The sequence below is a fragment of the Leptonychotes weddellii genome, chromosome 16, assembly GCF_054177405.1.
Source record: "Leptonychotes weddellii isolate Sample4059 chromosome 16, ASM5417740v2, whole genome shotgun sequence".
NCBI classification, from domain to species: Eukaryota; Metazoa; Chordata; class Mammalia; order Carnivora; family Phocidae; genus Leptonychotes; species Leptonychotes weddellii.
Window position 1 is genome coordinate 43,605,621 of NC_138384.1, and position 8,439 is coordinate 43,614,059.

Consider the following 8,439-nt stretch of genomic DNA (forward strand, 5'->3'; position numbering starts at 1 on the left):
TATTTGACAGAGAGAGACACAGCGAGAGAGGGAACACAGGCAGGGGGAGTGGGAGAGGGAGAAGCAGGCTTCCCGCCGAGCAGGGAGCCCGATGCGGGGCTCGATGCGGGGCTCGATGCGGGGCTCGATGCGGGGCTCGATCCCAGGACCCTGGGATCATGACCTGAGCCGAAGGCAGACGCTTAACAACTGAGCCACCCAGGCGCCCCTGTCTCTCCCTCTTCTTGTAACATCGAGAAAATTCATTCTTTTTCGAGAGTCTCCGTTTCCCCTTCTGTATAAGGGGGGGGGGGCAGAACTTTTATACTATTCACATCACAGACAAGAAAATCCTTGATAGGACATCCTATCATCTACAAAATGTGCAGCATTTGAACAATTATTATTATTCCATGGGCACAGAAGAGCTGAGACCAGAAAGGAACCAAGGCTGGGAGTTCCCTTGGCCCCACGCTGTCCAAACCCCCTGGGTTCAGCTGAGGCTGGAGCGGGTACAGCAGGCGTAAGACTTATTTCCGGAAGCCAGAGGAAATACACTTCTCATGGCTAATTTCCTTGAGGGGAACCAGCTGGGCGCTCACCTCACCCTCCTCCCTCCCTCCTCAACCCACCTGCTTCCTGGGGCTTCTGGGCATGGGGAAGGGGTACTCAGCCCTCTCTTCTCCCCACCTGAGATCTGCCCACCATCAAACCCTCAAAATCACAGAACGGAGACTCTAAGAATTCCACAATGCCACAGGTCTCTATGCCCCAACTGGGAGTGCAAGGCTATTTCTGACCCCTTCCTGGTACACGTGGGGAAACTGAGGGCCAGAGCAGCAAGACCCTTGTCTGAGTCATGTGATGTGTCAGGACCGGGCAGATCTCCCGTCATTCTTAACCCAAGAGCTTCCCCTTTCCCCGAATGTTTTCTCTCCTCACTCCCTGTGCTCCTGTAATGTTTCTCAAGTCTTTCTGGGGTTGTCAGCCCCCTTTGAGAATCTGCTAAAATATAGAAGGAAGGACTTTCTCACCACCAAAAAGCAAGTGACCACAGTGTCTTTGTGCCCCTCTAACACCTGATTCCCTTGCCCAGCCTCTGGGGGTCAAGCTCCTCTTCAGCTTGAGCTTTATTTGGGATTCAACCCCCAAATCTTTAAAAAGAAGCTCTCCCTATCCCCCAGGCCCCCTTCTTTGGTCCCTGCTAGCCCCTCCCAGGAAAGGGCAGAGAGATAAGCCCAAGTGTGGAGTGATAGTGAGGGGACCAGAAGGACCGGTCAGACCCCGGCCCCCACTTTATGCCTCAGCTGCTCAAGCCAGATAAGTCTCTGGGCCACTCTTAAATCCAGCAAGGCTAAAGGACTCTGGAGGGTTGAGAGGACCAGAGGGAGAGGTGATGCAGCTCCCCCCATCCCTGGCCACCCTCAGGGTTCACTCACCAGCCTTGTCCTAGAAGCCACCAGACTGCCTCTCTGCCCCCCTTCCCTCCTCTGTCGGCTCCTGCTTACCGCCACCCCCTTGGCAGCCCCGGGGGACAGGCCAGCTCCGGTCTGCTCATTAGGGGACGAAATGTGATCACCGCGCCTCGCTCCCCACCTGGTGCCCTGGCGGCCGGCGGAAACCAGGGGGCAGTCAGGCCTCCGTGACCACCTCGCTGGGCCTCAGTTTCCCCATTTCTACCAAAGGGGTCCCCGTCTTCCCCCCCCCCGCTCACACACCACCCAGAAGGGACACCAGGGTCCTCCTACTCGACCCCTCCGACACCATCCATTCCAGCACTCAAAAAATCCTCAGGATCTATTGTTAGTCCTGTTCATGGTTTACTGTTCTATTATTGTAACATTCTAGAGCTTTACCTTTCTTCCATTCTATTATTATTATCCTAGCGGCTTTCCATGTCCTTCCCCTTCAAGTTTCTAATATTCCAGGAGTCTCACATTCCAAGATTCTAAAGTTCTATTGTTAGAACGCTCTATGATTTTTTTTTAAACATTCTACGACTTTCATCATCTATTATTAAACTCTCAGTGATTATTATCTTGGCCCAGCAAACACAAATACGTATTTCCCCTCTTTTTTTACAGAAATGGGAACACACTCTATATACCGTGAATCCCTCTTCCTTTTCCCCCCTTTTCTCTTCTGCTTGTTAACCGCCCAGCAGCCTGAAGGCCCAAGGTGGCACAGAATTCTAAAATATGGGGGGTTCACGGGAGGTTGGGGGGAGTGCGCTGTCACCTCCACCTAGCTCCTAAATTCTCCCTGCCCTGGGGTACTACTAGGAGCCCAGAAGCCTAGGCTGCCTCCATCCCCTGGCCGCCCTGCTGGCCTGCCCTCATCCCTCCAGCTCGCTCACACCAGCTGAGTTATTATTTGTCTAGACACAAACCAAATTATAGGCCCTGTCCCGAGGGAGCAGTGGGCTTCATGGGGAGGGTCAGGAGACAGAAGCGGGCCAGAGTTAATCCCTGCCCCCCCCATTTCCCTTCCCCTCTTCCCTCCTTCTCTGAAAATCCACTCCTCCCACCCAAACCAACTCTTGTCCCCTCTCCCCTCCCCAGCACCATGGTTTGGGAAATATTTTCTCTTCTCTGCTTCTCAAAGGCTCCCCTCTGGATTCCAGCTTTTCATACTCACCCTGGCATTCTTCCCTCCTCACTGTGAAGACCTCTTTTCCCAAATTAATCCGACTTAGTGGCAGCAAAAGAAGCCAGCTCTCTGGATTTGGGCTTCAGTTGAAATGGCACGGACTCATTGTGAGGACTTCGGCTCCTGGGCCTCAGTTTTCCCATCTGTAACATGGGTGCTTGACCTCGATGGCTCGGTAAGCCCTTTGAGCTCTCTCTGCTTGGAACACTGAAAGCTGCCCAAGATTCCGACACTAATCTTTTTGGATTGAAGGATTCATATATCCTGAGGACTTGTGATTTGAAGGTTGTGGAACCCCAGTCCTCCCTCTGATCATTCTCACATCCTGAATCCTTCCTTTCAAAGACCACACCTAACGGTTCTTGATTACGATTCCCAGAGCTCAAGAGCCACCCATCATCCCTCTCATTTCCTCCTACTGGGACCCTTCAGAAAGGGAAACCTCCCCATCCTCAACCCAAACCTGAAGTTGAGTTCATCTGCAGAGACAGAGCTTGGGAGGTACCCTCTTGGTGGGTTCAGGAGGAGGGGGGCTGGTGGTGGGGGTCGAGTGGCGTGGGGGCGCTAGGGAGTGGCCCCTATCATCTCCATCTGTGCCAGCAAGTAAATCCCCCAGCGCACATCCTGCCTGAGTACACAACACACATCCCACCACGAACAGTGGCTCACAGAAATTCCAGAGCTGTCCCTCAGCCTTGTTGGGGGTGGTGGGATGTCCAGTGCAAGCAGGGGGTGGGGGGAGTGAGGTGGAGGCAGGAAGGAGTTAATGGTGACCTAGCCAAATCCTGGAAGGGAGGAAGTGGGGGAGGAAGTCTACCCCCCCAGCCAGGAATTCCTGAAATTGGAGGGTGGGGTGGGTGCGACCTCAGGAGCAGTGGGGTGACTCTCTAAAGGGGGCACTGGGGTTACAGTGTCCCTCAGAGTCCACCTGTCCCAAGGCAACCCTACTCCCCCCCCTCCTACTCCCAAGCAGCTCCTCAGCCCAGCGGAAAGCTTGGGGATGCACCAGAATTTGGAATGAGATGACGATGGGGTCAAGGTGCCAGAAGAGGGTCTCAAGATACACGGAGTAAGAGACAGAAATACAGGAGAGAGACAGGAAGAGAAAGCGCAAAGAGATGCACAGAGACAGGGAGAACCACGGAGTTGGAGGCAGAGGGATTGAGCTCGAGAGACTGAGGGTTAGAGGCAAAGGGAGACGGGGAGAATGGGTACAGAGACGGAGAGAGAGCCAGAGCCAGAGCCAGACGGAGAAGCAGAGAGAAAGAACGAGACACAGAGACATCCAGAGATGCAGAAGGAGAGGCCCACCCAGAGGGAGGGAGGACCGCAGACAGCGACCCATCCGAGACGGGCGGAGAGAGGGAGACAGACCCACAGACACGGTCTGCGGGGAGACGGCGGGAGCGCCAACACCGGAGAGGGGCGGGGACCGGCCGGCGCGGGAGACTGAGCCACCGACGCAGGGGCGCAGAGCCCCCGAGGGGAGCGCCGAGGAGGGGCCCCGCGGGGGCCGGACGCCCGGCGCGGGCAGGGGAAGGAAAGGCGCCTACCTGCGCGCGGCGGCTGGACGGGGCGGGCGGCTCCTCTTTCGGCTGCGGCGACGTCTGGGCTCGACCGCGGCGCAGGGACCCGGGGGCGACTCGCTCCGGCCCCGGGCAGGAGCCGCCGGCCGAAGCCCCGCCCCCCCGACAGCCCCGCCCCCGTTAACCCCTCCCTTGGCACCGCCCCTTAACCCCTTCAGGCTTTCACCCTACTCCAGGCTTCCAGCCTCGGGGAAACCTCACCTGCTGCCGCAGCAACCCTCCCGAACCCCTCCGAGTCCCCAGCCTGGAGGCCCCCATCTCCTTAACCCCTTTGCTTCCCCTCCGTCCAACCCCACACCTCCTGCTTGACCAAGCCCTTACTCAGCCTTTGACCCTCCTTGAGCTGAGCCATTTCCTCCCCTCTGAGACCCGAGTCCTTAACTTTCTGGTCATTGCATGCCTCCCTTCCCAAGGGAGAGGACAAACGAGTCTAAGTCCTCCCTCCTGGGGTCAGGGCCACCTCTGTAAGGAGTCCTGTCTCTTGGCTAGCCAGACCTTAGGCTAATGGCCTCTCTGTGCCTCAGTTTCCTCTTCTGTCAAAGTGGTCACTCAGTCTCTTTGTCAATACTATCAAGTCAATAAAACATACCCCCGCCCTCGCGCCCAGTGCTTTCCATTCCTCCCCGTTTTATTTACTTTTCCCCACAGAACTTTTTAAATTATCTGTCCCCCCACTAGATGGGGGAGGAGTCATTTCTGCATCTGGTTTGTTTACTGTTGTGTGTCTGTTGCCTGGAAGGCGGCTAGGCACACGATAGGTATGCAAGACATGTTTTCAGGGAGTGAATACATAAGGGTAAAACAGTATTTGCTGATTTTTATTATGATCATCACATCCTTCATAAATTGGTCGTGAGAATTCATTCTTGGTCAAAGCACTATGGACAGACCTGGCATCACGTAGCACTCAGAAATGACAGCTATTGGGTTCACAAATTCTTTCTTTTCTTTTTTTTTTTTAGAGAGGGAGAGAGCGCAGGAGAGCCAGGGAGGGGCGGTGCAGAGGGAGAGAGAGAATCTCAAGTAGACTCCATACTGAACATGGAGCCCGACATGGGGCTTGATCTCACTACCCTGAGATCATGACCTGACCGAAATCAAGAGAGGGATTCTTTTTTTTTTTTTTTTAAGATTTTATTTATTTGACAGAGAGAGACAGTGAGAGAGGGAAAACAAGCAGGGGGAGGGGGAGAGGGAGAAGCAGGCTTCCTGCTGAGCAGGGAGCCCGATGTGAGGCTCGATCCCAGGACCCTGGGATCATGACGTGAGCCGAAGGCAGACGCTTAATGACTGAGCCACCCAGGCGCCCCAAGAGAGGGATTCTTAACCGACTGAGTCACCCAAGCCCCCTGTTCTCAAATTCTTTTTTCTTTCATTCGTTTTTTTTTTTTTTAAAGTTTTTATTTATTTATTTGACAGAGAGAGAGACAGCGAGAGAGGGAACACAAGCAGGGGGAGTGGGAGAGGGAGAAGCAGGCTTCCCGCAGAGCAGGGAGCCCGATGCGCGGCTCGATCCCAGGACCCTGAGATCATGACCTGAGCCGAAGGCAGACGCTTAACAACTGAGCCACCCAGGCGCCCTAAGGTAGCTATTCTTAAAGTCATTTACTGCGTGCCCTTGGACAAGTGACTTCACCTCTCTGAGCCATATTACCTACTTTTCAGGGCTCTTGAGGGACACAGAAAGTGAGAGAGTTAACTAAGCACCCAAGCAATGCATAGGCAAATAAAGGCATTTTCCTTTTGTCTTCCCTCAAGGAGACAGTCAGGGAAAGCACGAAGGGAGGTATCAGATCAGGAAGGCTATAGCCCCTCCCCACAAATAACCCCATACACGTCCTATCGTTCTCAAGACAAGTCCCACAGGGCCCTCCTGTCAGAACCTTGGTCATTCCAAGCTCCTCCTAAAAAGAAATTCTAAGGGTCCACTGGGAGGTGAGGATCCCTTCTCTCTTGGGCTCACCCTAGGTTTCTGCTGATCCAGTCCTGGTAGGAAATAGGTGGCCATTCAGAGCTTAAGTGGGAGCACTTATGAAGGGACATTTCAGAGGGGTGGGCAGGCTGAAGGAACCCACACAGTGTGAGGCGGCACCAAGGGACCAGCCACAGGGAGAGCCAAGCCGTTACCAACCTTAGGGCAGGAAGCTGGAGTTTGGAGAGGAGCCCGTAGAACCTATAACTCTAGGTAGAGAACACAGCCACTTCCAGAACAGCAGGGATGCAAGGACAGGCCCCCCCAAATACTCCCACCTCTCTCCTCCTACATTCTGATTTCCTGTCAGTGCTTCCAGTTGGCAGAACCCAATCAGAACGTGGAGGGCAAGGGAGCCCCATGGATGGAGTCCACACGGGGCAGTCTCCTAAGGTCCAGAGCAGGAAGAGAAAGGCTCAGAGTGACTCTGGGCCGGAGGCGGGGGGAGACGGGGGGGGGGGGTGGGGGGGCGGGTCACAGGGAGAGAATCGCATTTCTTCTTCCACGCAGGTCTAAGACTGGGCACAAGAGGGCGACAGAGCACCAAGAAAACCAATGAAAAGGATGCTTCACTAGCCCCGGCCCCCCCCCTCCAGAACTTGGACCGTTGAGAAGGGTCAGAAGGTGGGGGACAGTAAAGGAGACTTTGATCCGAGAGCGGCAGAAACTGGCTTCTGAAACCTGGAGATCTGGAGGGGTGATATAACGGCTGAAGTGGTGGTGGCTGAGTAGGAGTTCTCCACGTGGACGCGTTCAGGCGTAGCGGGGCGGGTGCGGAGGGAACAGCATGTACGGAGGCTCTGAGGCGCGAAATGTCACAGGGAAGGGCAAATACGGGTGACTCAAATGGTTGGAGATTAAAGATGGGGACAGGAGAGAATTCTGGCTGAAACAGCAAAGAAGACAGGATGGGGGGGGGCAGCTAACATGCAATGAGCATTGACTGCATTCCAGGCATTATTGTAAGCACTTCGAATGAATATCTCATTTAATCTTCAAAAAACCCTACAGGGAGTTACCATTTCACAGATGAGAACATTGACACACAGATGCTGTCAAAAGGCAGCAATTTTGGCAGCTGGGTTCTGATGCTTTAACCACTGTTACACTATTTCTCAGGGTGGGAAATTGAGGGTTGAGGCATTTGAACTTCAATCCCCTTCATATAAGACACAACTCTTTCACACACTTCAACACACACAGAAAACTCGAATATTCATTCAGCAAACATTCCCTGAGCCCCCGCTGCCGTGCTAGGCAGCTCTGGGGACACAACAGGGACCCCACAGCTGTGGCCCTTCCCTCCCAGGGCTGGCAGCCTGTGTGGGGGTGACAGATCTATCCCTTACAGTGACCTCTCAGGTCAGGGGGGATGCTGGAACCCAGAGGGGCTTTGTCACAGTTTGTTGGGGAAATAGGAGGAAGGTGGGAGAACAAAACCCTCAGAACTTGCACCTGAAACACTCCCCTCACTTGGTTCATTTCTTCCTTGTCCTTCAATATTCAACTCGGTTGTCCCCTCCAGGAAGCCCTCCTGGTTGCCCCCTTGGTCTTCCTCTGCCCCCTCAGGGTCACCATTGTCTGAGGATGGATCTGCCTTCCCCACTGAACTGTGAGTACCTTGAGGACAGGACCGGGGCTGTCTCACTCAGCACTGTCCAACCATTGCCCAGCTCAGGGCCTGGCCTAGAATAAATATGCTCCAAAAAATAAAAAATAAATTGAAAAAAGAATAAATATGCTCCTTGCCCTATTAAAGAATTAATTCACTCATTAATCAACACATACATTTGTCCAGCATTTACTGCATGTCAGACACTGTGCTGGGCACTGGGGATACAATCTTAAAAATTAGCCAAAATCCTCACCCTCGTGGGCAATTGGTTAGTGAATGATTGATTTCTGGTCATATTAACTGAGATCCAATAAGAAGAAAAAACTCTCTAAAGGCCTGAGATTTAAGGGGAGCCACTCTAGTTTTGTTGTTGTTGTTTTTACGATTTATTTGAGAGAGAGAGAGAGCACAAGTGGGGTGAGGGGCAGAGGAAGATGTGGGGCTCGGTCGCAGGACCCTGGGATCATGACCTGAGCTGAAGGCAGACGCTTAACTGACTGAGCCAAGCACCCCGCCACTTGAAGATTTCTTTCTAAGTCAGCATGATGATACATAACTTTGTTGAAACCAAAAGCCTGATTTATGGCTCATCAAGCATACATTGTGCACCTGCTTTGCAAACAAATAGCCTAAGGGAA

At 53.5% G+C, this 8,439-nt stretch overlaps 1 protein-coding gene across 5 annotated transcripts in view; it reads right to left on the reverse strand.

Moving 5' to 3' along the window:
* GPR4 (G protein-coupled receptor 4) overlaps positions 1-6,367 on the reverse strand; it is a 12,005-nt gene extending 5,638 nt beyond the window's left edge. The window contains exons 1-2 of one of the 5 annotated variants that reach the window (XM_081807118.1): positions 4,182-4,309; positions 2,617-2,842 (exon numbers count right to left, since the gene is read on the reverse strand). The gene's annotated coding sequence lies outside the window, so the exon portion shown is untranslated. Of the gene's footprint in view, positions 1-2,616; positions 4,038-4,181; positions 4,338-6,345 lie in introns of those variants that run through there. The other 4 variants (XM_081807117.1, XM_081807119.1, XM_081807116.1 and 1 more) reach the window with 4 other exon arrangements.
* Positions 6,368-8,439: the final 2,072 nt, after the last annotated feature.